The sequence below is a fragment of the Bombina bombina genome, chromosome 10, assembly GCF_027579735.1.
Source record: "Bombina bombina isolate aBomBom1 chromosome 10, aBomBom1.pri, whole genome shotgun sequence".
Taxonomy (NCBI): Eukaryota; Metazoa; Chordata; class Amphibia; order Anura; family Bombinatoridae; genus Bombina; species Bombina bombina.
The window spans coordinates 131,682,913-131,710,115 of NC_069508.1; the positions used below are offsets into that span (position 1 = coordinate 131,682,913).

At 41.4% G+C, this 27,203-nt stretch overlaps 1 protein-coding gene across 2 annotated transcripts in view; it reads left to right on the forward strand.

Moving 5' to 3' along the window:
• ZZZ3 (zinc finger ZZ-type containing 3) overlaps nt 1-27,203 on the forward strand; it is a 367,019-nt gene that overhangs the window by 57,268 nt on the left and 282,548 nt on the right. Inside the window, exon 1 of one of the 2 annotated variants that reach the window (XM_053693334.1) lies at nt 24,418-24,571. The exons of the other annotated variant lie outside the window; for it this stretch is intronic. The gene's annotated coding sequence lies outside the window, so the exon portion shown is untranslated. Of the gene's footprint in view, nt 1-24,417; nt 24,572-27,203 lie in introns of those variants that run through there. 2 annotated transcript variants of the gene reach the window in all.

Here is a 27,203-nt window from a genome sequence, read left to right on the forward strand (position 1 = left end):
CACTGTATTGGACACCTTATTTTCTAGGGGCTTTCCCTAATCATAGGCAGAGTCTCATTTTCGCGCCTGTATTGCGCACTTGTTTTTGAGAAGCATGACATGCAGATGCATGTGTGAGGAGCTCTGATACATAGAAAAGTCTTTCTGAAGGCGTCATTTGGTATCGTATTCCCCTTTGGGCTTGGTTGGGTCTCAGCAAAGCAGATACCAGGGACTGTAAAGGGGTTAAATATAAAAACGGCTCCGGTTCCGTTATTTTAAGGGTTAAAGCTCCCAAATTTGGTGTGCAATACTTTTAAGGCTTTAAGACACTGTGGTGAAATTTTGGTGAATTTTGAACAATTCCTTCATACTTTTTCGCAATTGCAGTAATAAAGTGTGTTCAGTTTAAAATTTAAAGTGACAGTAACGGTTTTATTTTAAAACGTTTTTTGTACTTTGTTATCAAGTTTATGCCTGTTTAACATGTCTGAACTACCAGATAGACTGTGTTCTGAATGTGGGGAAGCCAAGGTTCCTTCTCATTTAAATAGATGTGATTTATGTGACACAAAATTTAGAGAAAATGATGCCCAAGATGATTCCTCAAGTGAGGGGAGTAAGCATGGTACTGCATCATCCCCTCCTTCGTCTACACCAGTCTTGCCCACACAGGAGGCCCCTAGTACATCTAGCGCGCCAATACTCCTTACTATGCAACAATTAACGGCTGTAATGGATAATTCTATCAAAAACATTTTAGCCAAAATGCCCACTTATCAGCGAAAGCGCGACTGCTCTGTTTTAGGAAATACTGAAGAGCATGAGGACGCTGATGATATTGGTTCTGAAGGGCCCCTACACCAGTCTGAGGGGGCCAGGGAGGTTTTGTCTGAGGGAGAAATTTCAGATTCAGGGAAAATTTCTCAACAAGCTGAACCTGATGTGATTACATTTAAATTTAAGTTGGAACATCTCCGCGCTCTGCTTAAGGAGGTGTTATCCACTCTGGATGATTGTGAGAATTTGGTCATTCCAGAGAAACTATGTAAAATGGACAAGTTCCTAGAGCTCCCGGGGCCCCCCGAAGCTTTTCCTATACCCAAGCGGGTGGCGGACATTGTAAATAAAGAATGGGAAAGGCCAGGTATACCTTTCGTCCCTCCCCCCATATTTAAAAAATTGTTTCCTATGGTCGACCCCAGAAAGGACTTATGGCAGACAGTCCCCAAGGTCGAGGGGGCGGTTTCTACTCTAAACAAACGCACCACTATACCCATAGAAGATAGTTGTGCTTTCAAAGATCCTATGGATAAAAAATTAGAAGGTTTGCTTAAAAAGATGTTTGTTCAGCAAGGTTACCTTCTACAACCAATTTCATGCATTGTCCCTGTCACTACAGCCGCGTGTTTCTGGTTCGATGAGCTAGAAAAGGCAATCAATAATAATTCTTCTTCTTATGAGGAGATTATGGACAGAATTCGTGCTCTCAAATTGGCTAATTCTTTCACCCTAGACGCCACTTTGCAATTGGCTAGGTTAGCGGCGAAAAATTCTGGGTTTGCTATTGTGGCGCGCAGAGCGCTTTGGTTAAAATCTTGGTCAGCGGATACGTCTTCCAAGAACAAATTGCTTAACATTCCTTTCAAGGGGAAAACGCTGTTTGGCCCTGACTTGAAAGAGATTATCTCTGATATCACTGGGGGCAAGGGCCACGCCCTTCCTCAGGATAGGTCTTTCAAGGCCAAAAATAAACCTAATTTTCGTCCCTTTCGCAGAAACGGACCAGCCCCAAGTGCTACGTCCTCTAAGCAGGAGGGTAATACTTCTCAAGCCAAACCAGCCTGGAGACCAATGCAAGGCTGGAACAAAGGAAAGCAGGCCAAGAAACCTGCCACTGCTACCAAGACAGCATGAGATGTTGGCCCCCGATCCGGGACCGGATCTGGTGGGGGGCAGACTCTCTCTCTTCGCTCAGGCTTGGGCAAGAGATGTTCTGGATCCTTCGGCGCTAGAAATAGTCTCCCAAGGTTATCTTCTGGAATTCAAGGGGCTTCCCCCAAGGGGGAGGTTCCACAGGTCTCAATTGTCTTCAGACCACATAAAAAAACAGGCATTCTTGCATTGTGTAGAAGACCTGTTAAAAATGGGAGTGATTCATCCTGTTCCATTAGGAGAACAAGGGATGGGGTTCTACTCCAATCTGTTCGTAGTTCCCAAAAAAGAGGGAACGTTCAGACCAATCTTAGATCTCAAGATCCTAAACAAGTTTCTCAAGGTTCCATCGTTCAAAATGGAAACCATTCGAACAATTCTTCCTTCCATCCAGGAAGGTCAATTCATGACCACGGTGGATTTAAAGGATGCGTATCTACATATTCCTATCCACAAGGAACATCATCGGTTCCTAAGGTTCGCATTCCTGGACAAGCATTACCAGTTTGTGGCGCTTCCTTTCGGATTAGCCACTGCTCCAAGGATTTTCACAAAGGTACTAGGGTCCCTTCTAGCGGTGCTAAGACCAAGGGGCATTGCAGTAGTACCTTACTTGGACGACATTCTAATTCAAGCGTCGTCCCTTCCTCAAGCAAAGGCTCACACGGACATTGTCCTGGCCTTTCTCAGATCTCACGGATGGAAAGTGAACGTAGAAAAGAGTTCTCTATCTCCGTCAACAAGGGTTCCCTTCTTGGGAACAATAATAGACTCCTTAGAAATGAGGATTTTTCTGACAGAGGCCAGAAAAACAAAACTTCTGAACTCTTGTCAAATACTTCATTCTGTTCCTCTTCCTTCCATAGCGCAGTGCATGGAAGTAATAGGTTTGATGATAGCGGCAATGGACATAGTTCCTTTTGCGCGCATTCATCTAAGACCATTACAACTGTGCATGCTCAGTCAGTGGAATGGGGACTATACAGACTTGTCTCCGACGATACAAGTAAATCAGAGGACCAGAGATTCACTCCGTTGGTGGCTGTCCCTGGACAACCTGTCACAGGGGATGAGCTTCCGCAGACCAGAGTGGGTCATTGTCACGACCGACGCCAGTCTGGTGGGCTGGGGCGCGGTCTGGGGACCCCTGAAAGCTCAGGGTCTTTGGTCTCGGGAAGAATCTCTTCTACCGATAAATATTCTGGAACTGAGAGCGATATTCAATGCTCTCAAGGCTTGGCCTCAGCTAGCAAAGGCCAAGTTCATACGGTTTCAATCAGACAACATGACAACTGTTGCGTACATCCTTGCTACGGGTCCAGATCCAGGGATCCCAAGGCGACTCTAGTAGATGCACTAGTAGCACCTTGGACCTTCAAACTAGCTTATGTATTCCCGCCGTTTCCTCTCATCCCCAGGCTGGTAGCCAGGATCAATCAGGAGAGGGCATCGGTGATCTTGATAGCTCCTGCGTGGCCACGCAGGACTTGGTATGCAGACCTGGTGAATATGTCATCGGCTCCACCATGGAAGCTACCTTTGAGACGAGACCTTCTTGTTCAAGGTCCGTTCGAACATCCGAATCTGGTCTCACTCCAACTGACTGCTTGGAGATTGAACGCTTGATCTTATCAAAGCGAGGATTCTCAGATTCTGTCATTGATACTCTTGTTCAGGCCAGAAAGCCTGTAACTAGAAAAATTTACCACAAAATATGGAAAAAATATATCTGTTGGTGTGAGTCTAAAGGATTCCCTTGGGACAAGGTAAAAATTCCTAAGATTCTATCCTTTCTTCAAGAAGGTTTGGAGAAAGGATTATCTGCAAGTTCCTTGAAGGGACAGATTTCTGCCTTGTCTGTGTTACTTCACAAAAAGCTGGCAGCTGTGCCAGATGTTCAAGCCTTTGTTCAGGCTCTGGTTAGAATCAAGCCTGTTTACAAACCTTTGACTCCTCCTTGGAGTCTCAATTTAGTTCTTTCAGTTCTTCAGGGGGTTCCGTTTGAACCCTTACATTCCGTTGATATTAAGTTATTATCTTGGAAAGTTGTTTCTAACAAAAACATTAACCAGGAGATAGTCGTGCCTTCTTTGTGTCCGAATCCAGTTTCAAAGAAGGAACGCTTGTTGCACAATTTGGATGTTGTTCGTGCTCTAAAATTCTATTTAGATGCTACAAAGGATTTTAGACAAACATCTTCCTTGTTTGTTGTTTATTCTGGTAAAAGGAGAGGTCAAAAAGCAACTTCTACCTCTCTCTCTTTTTGGATTAAAAGCATCATCAGATTGGCTTACGAGACTGCCGGACGGCAGCCTCCTGACAGAATCACAGCTCATTCCACTAGGGCTGTGGCTTCCACATGGGCCTTCAAGAACGAGGCTTCTGTTGATCAGATATGTAAGGCAGCGACTTGGTCTTCACTGCACACTTTTACTAAATTTTACAAGTTTGATACTTTTGCTTCTTCTGAGGCTATTTTTGGGAGAAAGGTTTTGCAAGCCGTGGTGCCTTCCATCTAGGTGACCTGATTTGCTCCCTCCCTTCATCCGTGTCCTAAAGCTTTGGTATTGGTTCCCACAAGTAAGGATGACGCCGTGGACCGGACACACCTATGTTGGAGAAAACAGAATTTATGTTTACCTGATAAATTACTTTCTCCAACGGTGTGTCCGGTCCACGGCCCGCCCTGGTTTTTTAATCAGGTCTGATAATTTATTTTCTTTAACTACAGTCACCACGGTATCATATGGTTTCTCCTATGCAAATATTCCTCCTTTACGTCGGTCGAATGACTGGGGAAGGCGGAGCCTAGGAGGGATCATGTGACCAGCTTTGCTGGGCTCTTTGCCATTTCCTGTTGGGGAAGAGAATATCCCACAAGTAAGGATGACGCCGTGGACCGGACACACCGTTGGAGAAAGTAATTTATCAGGTAAACATAAATTCTGTTTTTCAATATCAAAACATGTTAAAGTGTTGACTGTCCCTTTAATATCAGTTTAATTGATTTCCTTAATCCAAGTTAAACATGGTGTCTGAAGTAGGGGTTAACGAATCCAGGGTGTCATGGGTCCTACAATATTCTGATTTTCTACAAACATTCCTATATGAAATCACAAATAATTTTCAGCAACTTATGAGACCAACACTCTACAGCTGTCTTCATGATAGTCAGTGGGTTAATTCACTACTGCATATTTTTCTGACAATGAAGGGTTTATATTGATATAACATACTCGTGCTCACACACTGTTTTTGGAGGTTATTTGAAACCCAAATTTTTTCTTTCATTGTTTAGAAAGAACTTGCAATTTTAAACAACTTTCTAATTTACTTCTATTATCTAATTGGCTTCATTCTCTTGATATTGTTTGCTGAAAAGTATATCTAGATAGGCTCAGTAGCTGCTGATTCGTGGCTACACATAGATGACTCGTGATTGGCTCACCCATGTGCATTGCTATTTTTTCCAACAAAGGATATCTAAAAAATTAAGCAAATTGTATAATAGAAGTAAATTGGAATGTTTAAAATTATATTCTCTACCTCAGGGGTATTAAACTCAATGTATCTAGGGCTAGATATACTAGGAACTGGAAGTGACATTTACCCAAGTAGTAGTGCATGGTGGGAGTTGTAGCCCACAACAGACATACACACATTACATTAATCTTGTGAATGCCAAGTGAAGTGGTCATTCTGGAACTGTATAACAATGCCAAGTGACATTTATTTAAACGGTGCATGGTGGGAGTATACACTGGACTCTTGTCTTTTTATATTTATCTTTTTAGTGCCTATATATAACATCAACTAGTTACACCTCTAAAACCCTAAACAAATTGACAGCCCAAATAAATGGATTTCCTTAAACAAGGGAGGGCCACATGAAACTATCTTGTGGGCCGCATATGGCCCCAGGGCCTGTACTTTGAGACCACTACTTTACCTGAATCATGAAAGAAAAATATTGGGTTTAGTGTCCCTTTTTAAAGCTATTTAAACTTGTATAGGTAAAATGTACATATAAACTAAACCTTATGAAAATTGTTAAAATATGCCCGTAGCACTGTAACCTCTTTATAATTTTTTTTTTTTTAACAATTTTTTATTGAAGTTTCAATAAGAACTAACAAACATGTTTCACCCAAAAAGCAAAATTACCTCATAGTGTGACATACAATGCTGGTACATGAACATTAGCCAATGAGATTAGTAAAAAATTACAGCGCTACTCATCAGGTCTATGTTCTAATATTGGACACACTAATAAATTAATATATAAAATAATGGAGAGGCCAGCCTATGGGTGTGATATGACAGGGTGTCAGATTATGTTGTGTGAAAAAGAGATGGGATCACCAAAGTGTGATGAGTATGTAAAAAAGGGATCAGTTTTCATGTCTTGATGTGACTAGAGTTAAAGGTTTGGGTTACAGAAAGTTGAACTTCATTTTATATTATGAGTTTAGATGTTCTCCTTACATCAGTTTGTGAATATTTTATGACTGTCAATTCTAGGGCCAGGAAGATGTAAGGAGTAAGCTTACGTTATTTGGGTTATACTGATTAGGGTAAGATAGAAAGAACGGGCAAGAGCCGCTCGATTTATAGGGGAAAGAGGAAGGGGGGGCGGAGAGAGAAGAGTTAGAACCTTATGCAATAGGCTAGTAGGTTAGTCATGTAAACGGAAGGAGGGTAGATATGAATAAGGAAGTGAAGGTTTTCAATAGTAGGTATCTATATAGAGGTGGGAATACTAATTATTATTCAGTTCAATGTTGTGCATTGCTATGCCATGATACTCAGTCAAAGTAGGGCTTGGGCTTAATGTGTCACTCTATGCGTAATGTATACAGCTATGGTTCTGATAACAAGACTGGTGAACATAACCGGACCGGCTCTAGATAAGAATAAAATATATAGACTTAATCTATACTATCATCGAGGTGACTTGTACTACTTTCTTGTCCTTCAGCGCACCAAAGTGTATATATATGATGTGGACCTCCTACTCCAAAAGAGACATACCTGGAGCAGAGTTACCAAACCCTAATATACAGTATTGACCATGGTTGTGAAAGTGTATGATGATAGCAATATTATTTCCTATGTTAGTTGGGTTAACTTTGGGAGTAACTGTGGCTTATTACTGAACTCCTCTCACGAGTGAATGGGTGTAAACAACATATATCTTGTAATCTTGTATATCAGTAAATATTTTTACACCAGAACACAAACATAATAGCAGTAATGAAACAGACAGATAACCTACTGAGTATACTAGTTGGAAGGTCTGGTCTCCAGATCTTTACGGGTTTAAGGTACAAGGTGTAATGACAACGTGAGTTGCTAAAGTAAAAGTCACATAAATGGATACCTATTTAACTATAATATTAGTGCGAAGACCCTTTCACCAATAAGAGTATGGATAAAAATTTGCCAGACCCTGATATTAGTTACAGAGAGATTTAGACTGTATAGTATTCATTTGTAATGTGTACATTCTAAAATGTGAGCATTTTGCTATAGTTAGGGGGACTATGGAACAAATATCCTGCGTGATACAGGTGACCAACCAAGTAACAAGTAAACGGCTTAAATCAGAATAAAAGTCCCAATCTGACTAGGGAGACTAATGCATCCTCCGACATTACGTCATCATAAATATCTCCCGGAGCCTATAAGTATCTGCTGGGGCCCTGTCTGCCTTAGACAAACATAGTGATGAAAACATGAACTGTAATACAAATCATTTGGTATGCATATACCATTATTGCGTTCCAAAAACAGAATGTCTTGAGATAACCTGAAGCTTATCTCATTTCTTATGTCAAGCCGATCTGTTTTGCACTCCTATAAGAGCTGTCCTCTTGCCAATGCCAGTGACCGATGTGACACCAGTCCCTAAGAGCTGTACTGGAGCAAAGGTACCACAGAGCCATGAAGAAGGGCTCTGCGTAGCCTCTCTGTGACATAAATTTAGGTAATCGCAGATATCTGCCCATCTCGAGGGCGGTAAACCTACTTCCACTTCACAAATCAGCCTGTGCGATGTCGCTTCCGCACAATCCTCCCGGTGGGTGCTTAGCTCCGGATCTTCGACCAGCTTAGTTATCGGAGCAGTAAACTCGGGACCTGGTTCACTTGGGCTGTCTTGCCGTTTCTCGCGGCTTGGCTTAAAACTCTGCCCGCGTATTTCAGTAATAGCAGCAGCTGCTTTCAGGAGAACAGAGGTTTCCAGATCACTTAGGGACTGCGTACAGCCAGCGCTAGAGGGTCGTGGTTTGTCGCCGCCATCTTGCTTCTCATGTGGGACAAAGAACTGTTCCCGGAGCTGCATGAGTAGAGTTCATTTCTGAGAAGTGGTCTTCCAAGATCCCACAGAAACGATCCTCAAACTTTTGTAGTGCGACCTCCGGATCCATTTTGCGAGTATTAAAAGAAGGGTTCTTCAAAAGTGGGATTATACTCAAACTGTTCCGTCAAATATACTAGGCCCCAAACCTTGATTCGGCTGATATAGCATTGTAGGTCACCTATTAAAGCTTTGTTCGTTAATCAGTTAACAGACATGATTACCCTTGACTTCTGAAGAGTTTATAAGTTTGGGTCACTTGAGAATTATATTTATGCTCATCTTTAATTATAGTATAGGAGCTCCATGAACATACGTCTGCTTTCCTTGCTAGTTAGCTCCGCCCCAACCTCTTTATAATTTAAACAATAACATTTTAGGTGCATGGCTTTTGGAATTTACCATCTTAGCTTTTAGGGAAAGGACAAAAATGTGAGCCAGAAGATTATACTTGGAAAAAAAAACAAAAAAAACCTTGTAGCCAAACGGCACAAAGCTCCTGTATTAGTATTAAAGAAAATAAATTTAAAAATCCACCCTTTTGGCTATTCCAATAATACAAAAAAACAAGTTAGACACTTCTTGGTTCCCATCATTTGTCAAGCCATTATGAGTACTACATTGTATTGAGCATATCTTGGTATGATATTCAACATAGGATACCAAGAATTTAAGTTAAATAGAAGTAGATTGGATTTTTTTTTTTTTTTTTAATTTGACTTCACTGTTCTTTTAATTTCTGAAAGGAAAGTGTTTGGTAAGACAAACGTTGAAGGGTGTGTGTGTACAAACACACAGTGTAATCCACAGAACATTTTGCCAGCCACGTGGCATAAAGTTGCCGGATGGGGGCCGTGTAATACTTTCTTCTTATTATTATTATAAAATGTTCTGCTATCCAAAGTGCAAATGTTATTGCATAATTTAACACTTATGTAATAATTTGTGCATTAAATATTACAAATTGTAATATTTTTAAATGTTGGTTTATATGACACACAGCATGCATATTAGAAAGCTTCTCAAAGGGACAGTCTACTCCCAGAATTTTTTTTTTTTTAAAAGATAGATAATCCCTTTTTTTATTACATAAGATGGATCAAGAGGCTTTTCAAACCATTATCCCGGGCAAAGTTGCTGCTTGTCAGTTATGTTTTAATGATCAGGTGGAACCCCCAATTCCTTTTTGTTCCTCATGCATTGAGAGAACTTTAAGTTATAGATATAAAATATTTGACCATGAGCCACCATTATCCCAGGCAAATGCTTTTCAGGTGTCTCCTGTTGCAGATATGCCGCAGCTTTCTCCTCAAGCGTCCCAACTTTTTCAGTCTCCACATACAGTGCCCTGTGTTTCCTCTTGCAATCCTGTATTATTATTATTATTATCGGTTATTTGTAGAGCGCCAACAGATTCCGCAGCGCTAACCTGTAGTATTTTCTCTACAATACATTGCTTCCCAGGTATCCCTTGCGGTATCTGAGGCCTTGTTAGCTTTCCCCATGTTGCAGGGAAGGTGTAAAAGGAAATTTAAGGAAACAGTAAGGTTTCTGATCAAGTTCTGGCTGTCCAGAGTGTCCCTTCCTATAAGCCTGAGGAAGAAGACTTGTCATAGCATCTGAGGGGGAAATCTCAGACTTAGTGTAATTCCTTCTTCTGATGCTGAAGTGGTATCCTTCAGATTTAAGCTAGAACACCTTCACTTATTACTTAAGGAGGTTTTTGGCTACTTTGGACGACTCCGACACAACTATCGTAGTCAATCCTAAAAAATCTAGTAAATTGAACAAATACTTTGATGTTCCCTCTGCGATGGAGGTTTCTCCTGTTAAGTGTGGTCAGTCCACGGGTCATCATTACTTCTGGGATATTAACTCCTCCCCAACAGGAAGTGCAAGAGGATCACCCAGCAGAGCTGCTATATAGCTCCTCCCCTCTACGTCACACCCAGTCATTCTCTTGCACCCAACTAATAGATAGGATGTGTGAGAGGACTGTGGTGATTATACTTAGTTTTATACCTTCAATCAAAAGTTTGTTATTTTAAAACAGCACCGGAGTGTGTTGTTCCTTCTCAGGTAGAATTTGAAGAAGAATCTACCTGAGTTTTTGTATGATTTTAGCCGGCGTAGTTAAGATCATTTTGCTGTTCTCGGCCATCTGAGGAGTGAGGTAAACTTCAGATCAGGGGACAGCGGGCAGGTTAACCTGCAAAGAGGTATGTAGCAGCATATTATTTTCTGAGAATGGAATTGACTGAGAAAATACTGCCATACCGATATAATGTAAGCTCAGCCTTAAATGCAGTAGTAGCAACTGGTATCAGGCTGTCATGTATGTATATTTACACTTCAGTATTCTGGGGAATGGCACTTCACTGGAATAATACTGTATGCATAAGACTTTAGCCTAACTTGCAGTGGGAACGACTAGCAACAGGCTTTCTAATGACATTTCATTTATTTGATGTTAAACGTTTTTGCTGGCATGTTAAAATCGTTTAATTATCTGAGGTACTGGGTGAAAAATTGTTTTGGGCACTGTTTTTTTCCACTTGGCGGTCGTTTTATTTAATTTAAGACAGTTTACTGATCTCCCTCACTGTTGTGTGTGAGGGGCCTATTTTGGCGCTTTTGCTACGCATCAGAAAATTCAGTCACAAGTCTGTTTTCTTCCCTGCATGATCCGGTTCATCTCTACAGAGCTCAGGGGTCTTCAAAAGTTAGTTTGAGGGAGGTAATCACTCACAGCAGACCTGTGAGATTGTGCTTTGACTGTGATAAAAAACGTTTATATTCTGTACATTTTTTCTGCTATTCAGGGTTAGTTATCCATGGCTAATGGGGGCAATCCTTTGCTAAAATTGTGTTTTACCGGAAAGAATTTGATGTTATAGTTTCTCCGGTTTATTATTACTCAACTGTCATAACTTTTTTTCTGTGCTTTTTAAAGGCACAGTACGTTTTTCATATTATTTGTAAATTGCTTTGAAAAGTATTTCCAAGTTGCTAGTTTAATTGCTAGTGTGTTGAACATGTCTGACTCAGAGGAATATCTCTGTGCTATATGTGCTAAAGCCAAAGTGGAGCCCAATAGAAATTTATGTACTAATTGCATTGATGCTACTTTAAATAAAAGTCAATCTGTACAAATTGAACATCATTCACCAAACAACGAGGGGAGAGTTATGCCGACTAACTCTCCTCACGTGTCAGTACCTGCATCTCCCGCTCGGGAGGTGCGTGATATTGTAGCGCCGAGTACATCAGGGCGGCCATTACAAATCACATTACAGGATATGGCTAATGTTATGACTGAAGTTTTGTCTAAATTACCAGAACTTAGAGGTAAGCGTGATCACTCTGGGGTGAGAACAGAGTGCGCTGTTAATAATAGGACCATGTCTGATACTGCGTCACAGTATGCAGAACATGAGGACGGAGAGCTTCAATCTGCAGGTGACGGTTCTGATCCCAATAGAATGGATTCAGACATTTCTAATTTTAAGTTTAAACTCGAAAACCTCTGTGTACTGTTAGGGGAGGTATTAGCAGCTCTGAATGATTGTAACACCGTTGCAATCCCAGAGAAATTATGTAGGCTGGATAGATACTATGCGGTACCGGCGAGTACTGACGTATTTCCTATACCTAAGAGGCTTACAGAGATAATTACTAAGGAGTGGGATAGGCCCGGTGTACCCTTTTCCCCCCCTCCTGTGTTTAGAAAAATGTTTCCAATAGACGCCACCACACGGGACTTATGGCAGACGGTCCCTAAGGTGGAGGGAGCGGTTTCTACTCTGGCTAAGCGTACCACTATCCCGGTGGAGGATAGCTGTGCCTTTTCAGATCCAATGGATAAAAAATTAGAGGGTTACCTTAAGAAAATGTTTGTTCAACAAGGTTTTATATTGCAACCCCTTGCATGTATTGCGTCTGTCTCGGCCGCGGCCGCTTTTTGGTCCGAGTCCCTGGAAGAGACTCTTGACTCAATAACTATAGATGAGATTTCAAGCAAGCTTAAAACACTTAAGCTAGCTAATTCATTTGTTTCAGATGCCGTAGTACATTTAACAAAACTTACGGCTAAGAATTCCGGATTCGCCATTCAGGCACGCAGAGCACTGTGGCTAAAATCCTGGTCAGCTGACGTTACTTCTAAATCTAAGTTACTTAACATACCTTTCAAAGGGCAGACCTTATTCGGGCCCGGTTTGAAAGAAATTATCGCTGACATTACAGGAGGTAAAGGCCATGCCCTGCCTCAAGACAGAGCCAAACCTAAGGCTAGACAGTCTAATTTTCGTTCCTTTCGTAATTTCAAGGCAGGAGCAGCATCAAATTCCTCTGCTCCAAAACAGGAAGGAGCTGTTGCTCGCTACAGACAAGGCTGGAGACCTAACCAGTCCTGGAACAAGGGCAAGCAGGCCAGAAAACCTGCTGCTGCCCCTAAGACAGCATGAATCGAGGGCCCCCGATCCGGGAACGGATCTAGTGGGGGGCAGACTTTCTCTCTTCGCCCAGGCTTGGGCAAGAGATGTCCAGGATCCCTGGGCGTTAGAGATCATATCTCAGGGATATCTTCTGGACTTCAAATCCTCTCCCCCAAAAGGGAGATTTCATCTGTCAAGGTTGTCAACAAACCAAATAAAGAAAGAGGCGTTTCTACGCTGTGTACAAGATCTTTTACTAATGGGAGTAATCCATCCGGTTCCGCGGACGGAACATGGACAGGGGTTTAACTCAAATCTGTGGTTCCCAAAAAAGAGGGAACCTTCAGGCCAATCTTGGATTTAAAGATCCTAAACAAATTCCTAAGAGTTCCATCGTTCAAAATGGAAACTATTCGGACAATCCTACCCATGATCCAAAAGGGTCAGTACATGACCACAGTGGATTTAAAGGATGCTTACCTTCACATACCGATTCACAAAGATCATTACCGGTATCTAAGGTTTGCCTTCCTAGACAGGCGTTACCAGTTTGTAGCTCTTCCATTCGGATTGGCTACGGCTCCAAGAATCTTCACAAAGGTTCTGGGTGCTCTTCTGGCGGTACTAAGACCGCGAGGAATTTCGGTAGCTCCATACCTAGACGACATTCTGATACAAGCTTCAAGCTTTCAAACTGCCAAGTCTCATACAGAGTTAGTACTGGCATTTCTAAGGTCGCATGGATGGAAGGTGAACGAAAAGAAGAGTTCTCTCTTTCCACTCACAAGAGTTCCCTTCTTAGGGACTCTTATAGATTCTGTAGAAATGAAGATCTACCTGACAGAAGACAGGTTAACAAAGCTTCAAAATGCATGCCGTGTCCTTCATTCCATTCAACACCCGTCAGTGGCTCAATGCATGGAGGTGATCGGCTTAATGGTAGAGGCAATTGACATAGTACCCTTTGCACGCCTACATCTCAGACCGCTGCAATTGTGCATGCTAAGTCAGTGGAATGGGGATTACTCAGATTTGTCCCCTACTCTGAATCTGGATCAAGAGACCAGAAATTCTCTTCTATGGTGGCTTTCTCGGCCACATCTGTCCAGGGGGATGCCATTCAGCAGGCCAGATTGGACAATTGTAACAGAAGCCAGCCTACTAGGCTGGGGCGCTGTCTGGAATTCTCTGAAGGCTCAGGGATCATGGACTCAGGAGGAGAGTCTCCTGCCAATAAACATTCTGGAATTGAGAGCAGTTCTCAATGCCCTTCTGGCTTGGCCCCAGTTAACAACTCGGGGGTTCATCAGGTTTCAGTCGGACAACATCACGACTGTAGCTTACATCAACCATCAAGGAGGGACAAGAAGCTCCCTAGCGATGATGGAAGTATCAAAGATAATTCGCTGGGCAGAGTCTCACTCTTGCCACCTGTCAGCAATCCACATCCCGGGAGTGGAGAACTGGGAGGCGGATTTCCTAAGTCGTCAGACTTTTAATCCGGGGGAGTGGGAACTTCATCCGGAGGTCTTTGCCCAAATACTTCGACGTTGGGGCAAACCAGAGATAGATCTCATGGTGTCTCGACAGAACGCCAAGCTTCCTTGTTACAGGTCCAGATCCAGGGATCCGGGAGCGGTCCTGATAGATGCCTTGACAGCACCTTGGACCTTCGGGATGGCTTATGTGTTTCCAGCCTTCCCGATGCTTCCTCGATTGATTGCCAGAATCAAACAGGAGAGAGCATCAGTGATTCTAATAGCGCCTGCGTGGCCACGCAGGACTTGGTATGCAGATCTAGTGGACATGTCATCCTGTCCACCCTGGTCTCTGCCTCTGAGACAGGACCTTCTGATCCAGGGTCCCTTCAAACATCAAAATCTAATTTCTCTGAAGCTGACTGCTTGGAAATTGAACGCTTGATTTTATCAAAACGTGGTTTTTCTGAGTCAGTAATTGATACCTTAATACAGGCTAGGAATCCTGTTACCAGAAAGATTTACCATAAAATATGGCGTAAATACTTATATTGGTGCGAATCCAAAAGTTACTCATGGAGTAAGGTTAGGATTCCTAGAATATTGTCTTTTCTACAAGAAGGTTTAGAAAAGGGTTTATCCGCTAGTTCCTTAAAGGGACAGATTTCAGCTCTGTCCATTCTTTTACACAAACGTCTGTCAGAGGTTCCAGACGTTCAGGCTTTTTGTCAGGCTTTGGCCAGGATTAAGCCTGTGTTTAAAACTGTTGCTCCACCATGGAGTTTGAACTTAGTTCTTAATGTTTTACAGGGTGTTCCGTTTGAACCCCTTCATTCCATTGATATCAAATTTGTTATCTTGGAAAGTTCTGTTTTTAATGGCTATTTCCTCGACTCGAAGAGTCTCTGAGTTATCTGCCTTACATTGTGATTCTCCTTATCTGATTTTTCATTCAGACAAGGTAGTTCTGCGTACTAAACCTGGGTTCTTACCTAAGGTGGTCACTAACAGGAATATCAATCAAGAGATTGTTGTTCCATCTTTGTGTCCTAACCCTTCTTCGAAGAAGGAACGTCTTCTACACAATCTAGATGTAGTCCGTGCCCTGAAATTTTATCTACAGGCAACTAAGGATTTTCGACAAACGTCTTCCCTGTTTGTCGTTTATTCTGGTCAGAGGAGAGGTCAAAAAGCTTCTGCTACCTCTCTCTCTTTTTGGCTTTGTAACATAATACGTTTAGCTTATGAGACTGCTGGACAGCAGCCTCCCGAAAGAATTACAGCTCATTCTACTAGAGCTGTGGCTTCCACTTGGGCCTTTAAGAATGAGGCTTCTGTTGAACAGATTTGCAAGGCTGCAACTTGGTCTTCTCTTCATACTTTTTCCAAATTTTACAAATTTGACACTTTTGCTTCTTCGGAGGCTGTTTTTGGGAGAAAGGTTCTTCAGGCAGTGGTTCCTTCCGTATAAAGAGCCTGCCTGTCCCTCCCGTCATCCGTGTACTTTAGCTTTGGTATTGGTATCCCAGAAGTAATGATGACCGGTGGACTGACCACACTTAACAGGAGAAAACATAATTTATGCTTACCTGATAAATTCCTTTCTCCTGTAGTGTGGTCAGTCCACGGCCCGCCCTGTTTTTATGGCAGGTCTAAATTTTTTTGAATTATACTCCAGTCACCACTGCACCCTTTGGCTTCTCCTTTCTCGTTGGTTCTCGGTCGAATGACTGGGTGTGACGTAGAGGGGAGGAGCTATATAGCAGCTCTGCTGGGTGATCCTCTTGCACTTCCTGTTGGGGAGGAGTTAATATCCCAGAAGTAATGATGACCCGTGGACTGACCACACTACAGGAGAAAGGAATTTATCAGGTAAGCATAAATTGTTTTTTCCGGTTCCTGACCGTGCTGAGGAGATTATTGCTCGAGAATGGAAAAGACCTGGTATTCCCTTTTCTCCATCTTCTATTTTTAAGAAGATGTTTCCTATAGCGGATTCTATTAAGGAGTCGTGGAAGATGGTTCCTAAGGTAGAAGGAGCGATCTCCACTTTGGCCAAGAGGACTACTATTCCCATAGAGGATAGTTGTTCTTTTAAAGATCCAATGGATAAAAAAATTGGAGGCTTTGCTAAAAAAGATGTCCACCAAGGTCTACAATGGCAACCTGGGTTGTGCATCTCTACAGTTACCAGCGCTGCAGCTTACTGGTTTGATGTGTTGTCTGAATATCTTCAGACGGATACCCCTCTTGATGAGATCCAGGACAGGATTAAGGCTCTCAAGTTAGCCAATTCCTTCATTACAGATGCTTCCTTACAGCCAATTCCTTCATTACAGATGCTTCCTTACAGGTTATTAAACTGGGAGCCAAAATTTCTGGTTTTGCGGTGCTAGACTGCAGGGCCTTGTGGTTGAAGTCCTGGTCTGCGGATGTTTCATCTAAATCTAAGCTCATGGCTACTCCTTACAAGTAGCTACTCCTCAGATATTACTGGAGGGAAGGGTTATTTTCTTCCTCAAGAGAAAAAGAATAAGCAGAAGGGACGTCAGAGTAATTTTCGTTCCTTTTGTAACTTTAAAGGCAAGTCTTCCTCCCCTTCCTCCAAGCAAGATCAAGCCTTCCTGGAAGCCCAACCAGTCCTGGAATAAGGGAAAGCAATCTAAAAAGCCTTCAGCTGATTCCAAGTCAGCATGAAGGGTTGGCCCCCGATCCGGGAGCAGATCTTGTATGGGGGCAGACTCTCTCCTTTTTTTCCCAGGCTTGGATATGAGATGTACCGGATCCATGGGCGGTGGACAAATCTTTTACCTTACAGAGGCAGGTTTCTCCTCTCCAGATTATCTGTAGAGCAGATAAAAAGAGGCGTTCTTACATTATGTCAAGGACCTTGCCACCCTGGAGGTAATAGTTCCAGTTCCCTTTCAGGAAAGGGGTCTGGGATTTTACTCAAATCTGTTCATAGCTCCCAAAAAGGAGGGAACTTTACGACCAATCCTAGATCTAAAATGTTTAAACAAGTTTCTCAGAGTGCCATCCTTCAAGATGAAGACTATACGCTCCATTCTTCCCTTGGTACAAGAGGGTCAGTTCATGACAACAATAGACCTAAAGGATGCATACCTTCATGTTTCCATTCACAGGGACCATCACAAGTTTCGGAGATTCGCCTTTTTGGACAATCATTTCCAGTTTGTGGCCCTTCCATTCGGCCTTGCCACCGCTCCCAGAAATTTTAGCTGTGCTTCAATCTCGGGGCATTGCAGTGGCACCTTATCTGGGCGACATACTGGTTCAGGCGCCATTTTTTCAACAAGCAGAATCTAATACAGAGATCTTGTCTTTTCTTCGATCCCATGGATGGAAGGTGAATCAGGAAAAAAGTTCTCTGGTTCCAGCTACAAGGGTTGTATTTTTGGGGACCATAAGATTCCCTCTTAATGAAGAGTTTTCTGACTGAGGTCAGAAAAAGATTTTCGACTCTTGTCTTGCCCTTCAGTCCTCTCCACAGCCGTCAGTGGCTCAATGTATGCAGGTTATCGGTCTGATTGTGGCTTCCATGGACATCATTCCGTTTGCTTGGTTCCATCTAAGACCTCTGCAGTTATGCATGCTCAGACAATGGAACGGGGACTATACGGACCTGTCTCCACGTGTAGATATATATCGGGCATCAAGACTCTCTTCCGTGATATAGATACCAGATGGGTAAACATTAATTAACTGCCGTATACAGGACCCTGGCCCTGAAAGGTGCAGAAGTGAAAATTGATAAGTTATTTTGTACATGGAAAACTGAGTTCCCAAACATAAATATGAATATTTTATTTTTTTTCAAAAAAGCTTTTTAAGAGTTAAAAATATTCATATGATATAGCAATAAGAGTGTCACATTATAAACTTTTAAACAGAGTATATCTCACACCCAAGGTAATGGCAAAATGGAATAGACAAGGATCCAATGTATGTCCTAGATGTGATTTCCCAAACGCCGATCTAATACATCTTTTGGAGTTGCCCTAAGATACAAAGATTATGGAGACAGATAGTTTTGGCTAAATAAATATCTGTCAAACAGGTTGAGTTTAGAAGCCGTTCATATTTTTTTATACCCAGAAAAGGAAATGCTAAATAAGCCATTAATTAATACCGCCATTTTATCATCAAGACAGATGATACTTAGAACATGGAAAGATAAAAACGCACCAAATATAGCATCATTCGTTCAACATATCGTATCAAATGGTATTAGATCAGCATGACCCTTTTGAGCTTCCAAGAAAATAAATTAAAAATATTTATGGTAAAATGGGAGAGTTATTCTTGGCCAACATAGAGATGTTCAACTACAGTTAATAGACTATTTCCGCTCCTCCCCTCTCTTCCTTTAACTAATATCATCAGAGAACTACTCAAGTTATTGGAGACAACATCTTTACTAAATAGAACTGAAGTATTGCCTCCTTTTACTATATTTAAGTAGATATTGGGATGATGTCTGTCTTACTACTTGCTTCATCCTCCCTTTCCCTTGGTTTTTGTTTAGTTTTTGCTGTTTATATTTTATTTAAGCTGTTACGAAAAATTCCCATTTCAGATATATAAAGTCAGCTAGCTCATTAAGGTAGTAAATGGATGAGTCTCCACCCTGATTTTTTTTTTTTTTTTGATTATCAGAACCATGCTTTATCACTATTGGTATATGTTAATACGGAGTAGAGAAGTTTTATAATTATTTATCATGCTTTTATATGACGTTATACAATGTAAAATTTACTCTTGTCTTTTTGATGAAACTGGAAATCTTGTATGAATTGGATGTAAAGGAAAAAAAGGGGAGGAAAAAGAGAGGAAGGGAATGAAAGAAAGGGAGGAAAGGGAAAAGAAAGAAAAGGTGGAGGCCAGAACAGGGGGGGAAAAAAAGCTATTTCAGTAGACAAAATAAAAGCAAATTAACTATTTGTAAACCATTTAATATACTCCAAAAGCTCGGAGTCAAACCTCATTTTTCCTTTTTGTAGTAATGATCGATACTAGACATAAGTTATGTCAGGAAAAGAGTACAATAAAACCAAATTAATGTTAGTAATTTTTGTGTAATATATAGGAGTTGTCTCCAATGAAATGTAAGAATTTATTCTTTCTGAATGAAGATGTTATAGGAAAGGGATATTATAATAGGCATCCACTATATGTTATTGTTAATACCCTTTCTAAGTGCAGAGTATTTTTTTTGTTGTAATTTTAAGTTGCTGGTGTTTTTTGTCATGTTTTAAACACAAAAACCCAATAATGTGAATACATAGGATGTATACAATGATGTATCAACTGTTTGGCGTATCTCGAATTGTGGTACTGGAATACATATGCTAGGTTAACGGTGCATATTTAGGTTAACATTGTATGTTTATACTACACTGTAAAACTGTGTTGCTGCAGAAGATCTGCATCCTTGCCCTGTGTGGTAAAAAGACATGTTCACTATTTTGTTATCCATTATTGGTTATAAATAATGATAACATTTTTTTTTTTTTTAAAAAACTCTTCCGTGGTGGCTTTCTCAGGATCATCTCTCCCAGGGTACTTACTTCCGCAGACCCTCCTGGGTGATTGTGACCACGGATGCCAGCCTTCTAGGTTGGGGAGCAGTATATGGGGCTCATTGAAGGCTCAGGGATTATGGACCCAGGAGGAGTCAGTCCTGCCCATAAACATCTTGGAGCTGAGAGCAATTTTCAATGCTCTTCTGGCCTGGCCTCAGTTAGCCTTAGCCCGGTTTGTCAGATTCCAGTTGGACAACATAACCTCGGTGGCCTACATCAACCACCAGGGGGGAACTCTGAGTTCCTTGGCCATGACAGAGGTGGCCTGAATTATTCAGTGTGCGGAGTCCCACAACTGCTGTCTTTCTGCGATCCACATCCCAGGAGTGGACAATTGGGAAGCGGATTTTCTGAGCAGACTTTTCATCCCCGGGAGTGGTAACTTCATTCGGATGTGTTTTCCAGCTTGACCCTCAAGTGGGGGCAGCTGGAGATGGATCTCATGGCTTCTCGTCACAATGCCAAACTTCCTAGATATGGCTCAAGGTCAAGAGATCTGCAGGCATTTCTGATCGATGCTCTAGCAGTTCCTTGGAACTTCAGTCTAGCGTACCTGTTTCCTCCGTTCGCTCTCCTTCCAAGAGTCATTGCTCAAATCAAGCAGGAGAGGGCGTCTGTATAGCGTCTCATAGCCCCGGCGTGGCCTTGCAGGATTTGGTATGCAGACCTAGTGGAAATGTCATCCTTTCCACCTTGGAGACTGCCTCTGAGGAAGGACCTTCTACTTCAGGGTCCCTTCCTTCATCCAAATCTCGTTTCTCTGAAGCTGACTGCTTGGAGATTGAACGCTTAGCTTTATCTAAAGGTGGATTTTCAGAGTTGGTCATTAAGACCTTGATTCAGGCTCGTAAGCCTGTGACTCGCAGGATTTACCATAAGATCTGGCGTAAATACTTGTATTGGTGCGAATCCAAAGGATACTCTTGGAGTAGCGTAAGGATTCCTAGGATTTTGTCCTTTCTCCAGGATAGTCTGGAGAAGTGTTTGTCGGCAAGTACTCTAAAGGGTCAGATTTCGGCATTGCTACATAAGCATTTGGCGGATGTGCCAGACGTGAAATAGTTTTGTCAGGCCTTTGTTAGAATTCTGTGTTTAAACCTGCTACTCCTCCATGGAGTCTTAACCTTGTTCTTAAAGTTTTACAACAGGCTCGGTTTGAGCCTATGCATTCTTTAGATATTAAGATGTTATCTTGGAAAGTTTTTTTTATTTTCTTGCTATTTCCTCTGTTTGGAGAGTTTCTTAACTCTCTGCTTTACAGTGTGATTCCCCTCATCTTATATTTCACTCTGATAAGGTGGTTCTGCGTACTAAGTTTGGTTTCCTGCCCAAAGAATATTAATCAGGAAATCGTATCTTCTTTGTGTCCTAATCCTTCTCACAAAGAATGCTTGTTGCATAATCTGGATGTTGTGCAAGCGCTAAAATTTTATTTGCAGACAACTAAGGACTTTTGTCAGTCTTCTGCATTGTTTGCTTTTCTGGGAAACATAAGGGTCAGAAATCTACGGCTACTTCACTTTCCCTTTGGCTGAAGAGTTATTCGCTTGGCGTATGAGACTGCTGGACATCAACCTCCTGAGGAAATCACAGCTCATTCCACAAGGGCTGTTTCTTCTTCCTGGGCCTTCAAAAATGAAGCTTCTGTGGAACAGATTTGCAAGGCTGCAACATGGTTACCTTTGCACACTTTTTCTAAATTCTATAAATTCGATACTTTTGCCTCGGCTGAGGCTTCTTTTGGGAGAAAGGTTCTTCAAGCAGTGGTGCCTTCTGTTTAGGTTCCTGTCTTGTCCCTCCCTTATCTGTGTCCTCTGGCTTGGGTATTGGTTCCCAACAGTAATTGCTGATGATCCGTGCAGTCCCATCCGCTCTATATCTGTCTCTAAAGCGCGTTCATGAGGATGCAACGAACTGCGCATGCGCATAGTCGTCTACTGTTAGCAATGCGCATGCGGTAATCCTCCTTTTTCCCCAAAGTGCAGGCGTCATTCGTCTCAGCTATAGATACAGTATATTCAATTTATATATCAAAAGTGTAATATAAGTATTATATATGATCAATTAAATTGAAGAAAGTGTTAAAATTGAACTTGTTAAAACTTGTTAAAATTGAATCAGTCCGGATTTGACCCTTTGCGATTGTTGCCGTTTAAAGAAAGCATCCTACATACAATTGCAATAAGCATGCGCGAAATGGGAGCACGCTTGTCTTACAAGACTACTAACAAATTCTAAACGCATGCGCAGATCATCCAGGAGCCGGATGACGTAGATTGACGGCCGCCTAACAGCCAGATTTTCAATTGGTTGCTAAAAAAACGTGACCTGCAAGAAAAAAGAAAACACTGGGTTGAATTTACGGCTAGAAAAAAGGGAAGTATAAACGGCGAAAACTCACTTTATACTTCTAATTAAAAAAAACTGATGACTGAAAGTACCATTCATTTAGGGGGACAAGTAAAAATAGATAATGAGAAATAGCGAACTTTACCTTCACTTTAACAACTTTTCTGCTCTTTGCCGCCTCCTGCTGGCCAGGAGTGATATTCCCAACAGTAATTGATAATGATCCGTGGACTCACTGTGTCAAGAAATAAATTTATCAGGTAAGCATAAATTTCGTTATTACCCATTCCCCAGTTGTGCATAACCAACAGTTATAATATACTTTTACCTTTTGTGATTACCTTGTAGACTGCCCCCTTATCGCAGTATGATTTACGAACTTGCATTATAGCTAATGTATGCACAATGTTGTTTATATGACACACGTAAACTAGCACTCTGGCTGTGCAAAGCTAATAAGATGTACAGAGATAAGAGGCGGCGTTCAAGGGCTTAGAAGTTGGCATACAAGCCTACCTAGGTTTAGCTTTAAACAAAGAATAGCAAGAAAACAGACAATTTGATGATTAAAGTAAATTGGAAAGTAGTATACAATTGCATTCCCTGTCATAAAAGTTTAATTTTGTCTTGACTGTCCCTTTTTAATATTGGCTAAATTTTTTGCCGGTGGTCAGTACAATAAGCTGGGTGTTGCACCCATTAAAAAGGTCTTGGGGAGAAGAGAGGATAGATGTAGTTTGTCAGGATCACAAAACCATGAAACATGTTTAATCTCTTGGGTGCCAGAAAACGGTGATTTAACATCAACATCTGGGTTGCCGTTAACAATTTAACCCCTTGATTGCTCAGAACAATGTAGCACACTGCTTCTTGCTGTCAATGCAATGTTTGCAGGGAAATTGTAGGCGGAGAGTGCTGAGCTTGGCTGAGATGTCCATTAACAAGTAGCTGTGCCAGTGCCCACCACAGAGGGGAATAGCTTTCAATGCATGAATGAAATTTAGTGACTGACACTTTACCCCATCTAGTACCAACAGTGCTAAATACCAGTTTATAAGGGGGTAATATCCTATTTTGTAGGCATTTAATTAATGAGCTATTATGAAAGATGTGGTTTTACATAGTTTTGACGTACCATGCAAAAATCAGGTGAGTACTTGCTTGGCACTCACATGCAGATAGTGTTTGTGTTGTGCCACGCTGACTACCTGGGTTTAATGTTTAGTTGGTGTGAGGGTGTTTTGGAATCACAATGGCCATTGCTTTTTCAGTCTTAGTTGCTGGTGGTGTTTTTTTTTTTTTAATAATTGGCACTGCCACTTGGTGAAAAGCAGACAGCGTTTATTGTTTGTTTTAGGTGCTGTCACACTGCAAGGGGAGTAGTGAGCAAAATAACAGTGACTACTTGTGCAGTGAAGTGTGAGTACTTGTATAGAGCTACTGGAGCAAAGTCTTTCATGCACAAGTGTGGCTATCATGTGCTGTCAGTGTACTGTGCCTGTACCTATTCATATATAAAGTACACAGGGTGTCAGAATTGCATGTATATCCTTATTGTTTCCTGAAATCCTTTTCCCATAACTATGAATGTAATTCTCTTCTATTGGGCAAGTTGCACTGACAGTTGCAGGAGCTGTCACTCAGTGTGGTGCTAGTTCAGCAGGTTACACAGTGAGACAAGGGCAGTGGTCACAGCAACTAGTGCTGATTAAGTCAGATGGGACATCGGCTAGACACAGGGGACTGTTGGGTACAGTGAGGGTTTGACCGCATGACGATAATATAGATTTTGTTATGAGCAGTGTTGTCATGCGGATTGCAGACGGTGTCAGTCACTGGTACTGACACACGGGTTATACTGTGAGGCAGGGACTTGCTGTAGTTTGAAGCAGTGTGTTGGGACAGGTAGGTCGGTGTCGCAACTTTCCACCTCCTTTGTGGTGTCATTTAGCAGCTGACAAATTAAATTCACGAAGCACAGTGCGAGGCTCCGTAAGTAAACGTCCGCAACACCAATCTCCTTGTCACAGCCGCCCGATTGCTATAAGACTGGTGGCTTCTATAGCATAATATAGAGACCGCTGAGCTGTTCCTATTGTACATAGGGACGGTAAGACTAGGAAATATCTTGCTGTGGTCGATCCCTGACCCCTGCACAGTCCGTCGTGCTCGCTAGTCGCTTTCTGGCAGTACTAGTAAACTCCGCCTATTGCTGGGATTGTGGGTTGGTTTTAGTCACTATGTTCCACCTTTTTCTCGCGAGCACTGGTATTTTTTGCTTTCTCGCGTGACTACGGTGTCTGACGTGAGGCAGTGAATGAGGTGAGGGCGTGGGGTGCGCGAGAGCGGCATGAAGGAGTTTGAGTGAACATGTGACAGCTCGTGGAGGTGTCGTGAACGCGTTACTTTTGTGGGCGGTGTCTTGTACTGTGGGTGTGTATAGACCACGTGCAGTGTGTGTATATAAAGACTGGAGTGGGAGGGACACTCGTCTGATAAAGAATGATGGCTTGTCTGCTGGGATTAAACAACGAATGGTATAGTAAAGCACTGTTTATGGCATACAGTGCTGATTCATTGTAACCCAAGAAGAGTTAGGACAGGTGACCCCTTGTCTGAGAACTGCAAATTACAGAGTACTCTACAGAAAATATTGTAGTTCAGTGTAACACTTTGCAACATTATAGCATTTCCTGTTATTCTTGAGCTAGCCAAGTGCACAAATGAATGGTATAATTTAATTTAACATAAATTGATTTTATTTGTGCTCAAACATTGAAAACATTTGAACATTAGCTTATTTTTTAGCTTAAAGGTACATGAAACCCAATTTTGTTTTAACATTTCAGATAGACCATACTATTTTAAACAACTGTCCAATTTACTTCTATTTTCTACTCTGCTCTGTTCTTTTTGTATCCTTGGTTGAAAGTATACCTATGTAGGCTTAGATGAATTAGCTGCTTATTGATGGCTGCACATATATATGCATCTTGTCATTGGCTCACCATATGTATTCATATATGTATTCAGCTAGTTTCCAGTAGTGCATTGCTGCTCCTTCAATAAAGGATACCAAGAAAAAGAAGCAAAATTGATAATAGAAGTAATTTAGAAAGTTACTTCATCATATTTTTTTTATAGTAAATGATATGATGAAAATAATGGTATCTTTAGAAAGTCCATTTAATGGCTGCATCGGCCAGCGATGGTGCTGATCGTTGATGGCGTGGGATAGCAGGGAGGCAGGTCGGTGGCACATTACTGGTAGTTATTTCCTGTTAGTGGGGATGAGGAGTCCGGGAGCGTGCACACGGGGGGGCTGGTGGGACTGCTACACTATGGCAATAAGTGTAAGGAGAGGATTTAATAAGTGTTGGGAAAGGTATCTGGGATGGGCGTAGGACCCAAGTACCCAAGATGGTTAGAGGGGGGGAGGGTTAGAGAGCGGTTTTTGGGGGGGGGGGGGAAATCAGGGAGGTTGGGGGCTAAGGCGGGATCCAACACTTGAGAATATGTATGTATGTATGTATCCTTTTATTTTAGTACTTTCTTTCTGCCAGTACTTAAGAGGGGGGTAACAATTGTGAGGTGAGGGAGGGAAGAGAGCTGTTTGAGAGGTGTCAGGGGGTGGGATGTCAGGTAGGAGGCTGATCTTTACACTAAAGCTAAAATTGACCCTACAAGCTACCTAATTAACCCCTTCACTGCTGGACAGGTGGTGTGCAGCGGCATTTAGCTGCCTTCTAATTACCAAAAAGCAATGCCAAAGCCATATATGTCTGCTATTTCTGAACAAAGGGGGATCCCAGAAAAGCATATACAACCATTCGTACCTTAATTGCACAAGCTGTTTGTAAATAATTTCAGTGAGAAACTTAATGAAAAAGTGAACAATTTTGAAGGGTTATTCTGGGATTCCTGACAGATATCAGTTACAATGTAACTATTGCTAATTTTTAAAACAAAAATTGGTTTGCAAATAGCAAAGTGCTACTTTTAATTATTGCCCTATAACTTGCAAAGAACATGTAAACATTGGGTATTTCTAAACTCGAGACAAAATTTAGAAACTATTTAGCATGGGTGTTTTTTGGTGGTTTGTGGATGTGTAACAAATTTTGGGGGTCAAAGTTAGAAAGTGTGTGTGTGTGTGTTTTTTTTTTTTTTTTTTTTTTTTTCCCCTTAATTTTTTTTCATCATATTTTAGATTTTTTTTTTTTTTTTTTTTAATAGTAAATTATAAGATATGATTAATATAATGGTATCTTTAGAAAGTCTATTTAATGGTGGGAAAAACGGTATATAATGTGTGGGTACAGTAAATGAGTAAGAGGAAAATTTACACCTAAACGCAAACACCGCAGAAATGTAAAAATAGCCCTGGTCCTTTAAAGGGACAATATACACTAATTTTCATACAACTACATGTAATAGACACTACTATAAAGAATAATATGCACAGGTACTGATCTAAAAATCCAGTATAAAACTGTTTAAAAACTTACTTAGAAGCTCCCAGTTTAGCTATGTTAAAAATGTAGTTGAAACAGCCACTGCAAGTGGGAAAAGCAGACCCTCCTCCCCCTTCCTTTGCATATGAAAAGACCCTTTACACAAACAGGAGCAAGCTAGAGTAGGTATACATCAGTATTCTCCTAAAACTTTGGGGCTTGATTAGGAGTCTGAAAATTAAGAGCAATATTATTTAAAAATAAGCAAATATATACATTTTAAAAAAAACAAAAAAAACAAAGGGGTTAAAATTGAATGTTCTATATGAATCATGAAAGACAAAAATGTCCCTTCAATGTTGACTTAAAGGGATATGAAACTCAAGTGTTTTTCTTTCATGATTCAGATAGAGCATGCAACATTCTAATTTACTCTTTATCAAATTTTCTTCATTCTCTTGGTATCTTTATTTGAAAAGCAGGAATGTAAGGTTTGGAGCCAGACCATTCTTGGTTCAGCACCTGGGTAGCGCTTGCTGATTGGTGGCTAAATGGGCCGGCTCCTAAGCTTGCGTTTTTAAAATAAAGATATTAAGAGAACTAAGACAAAT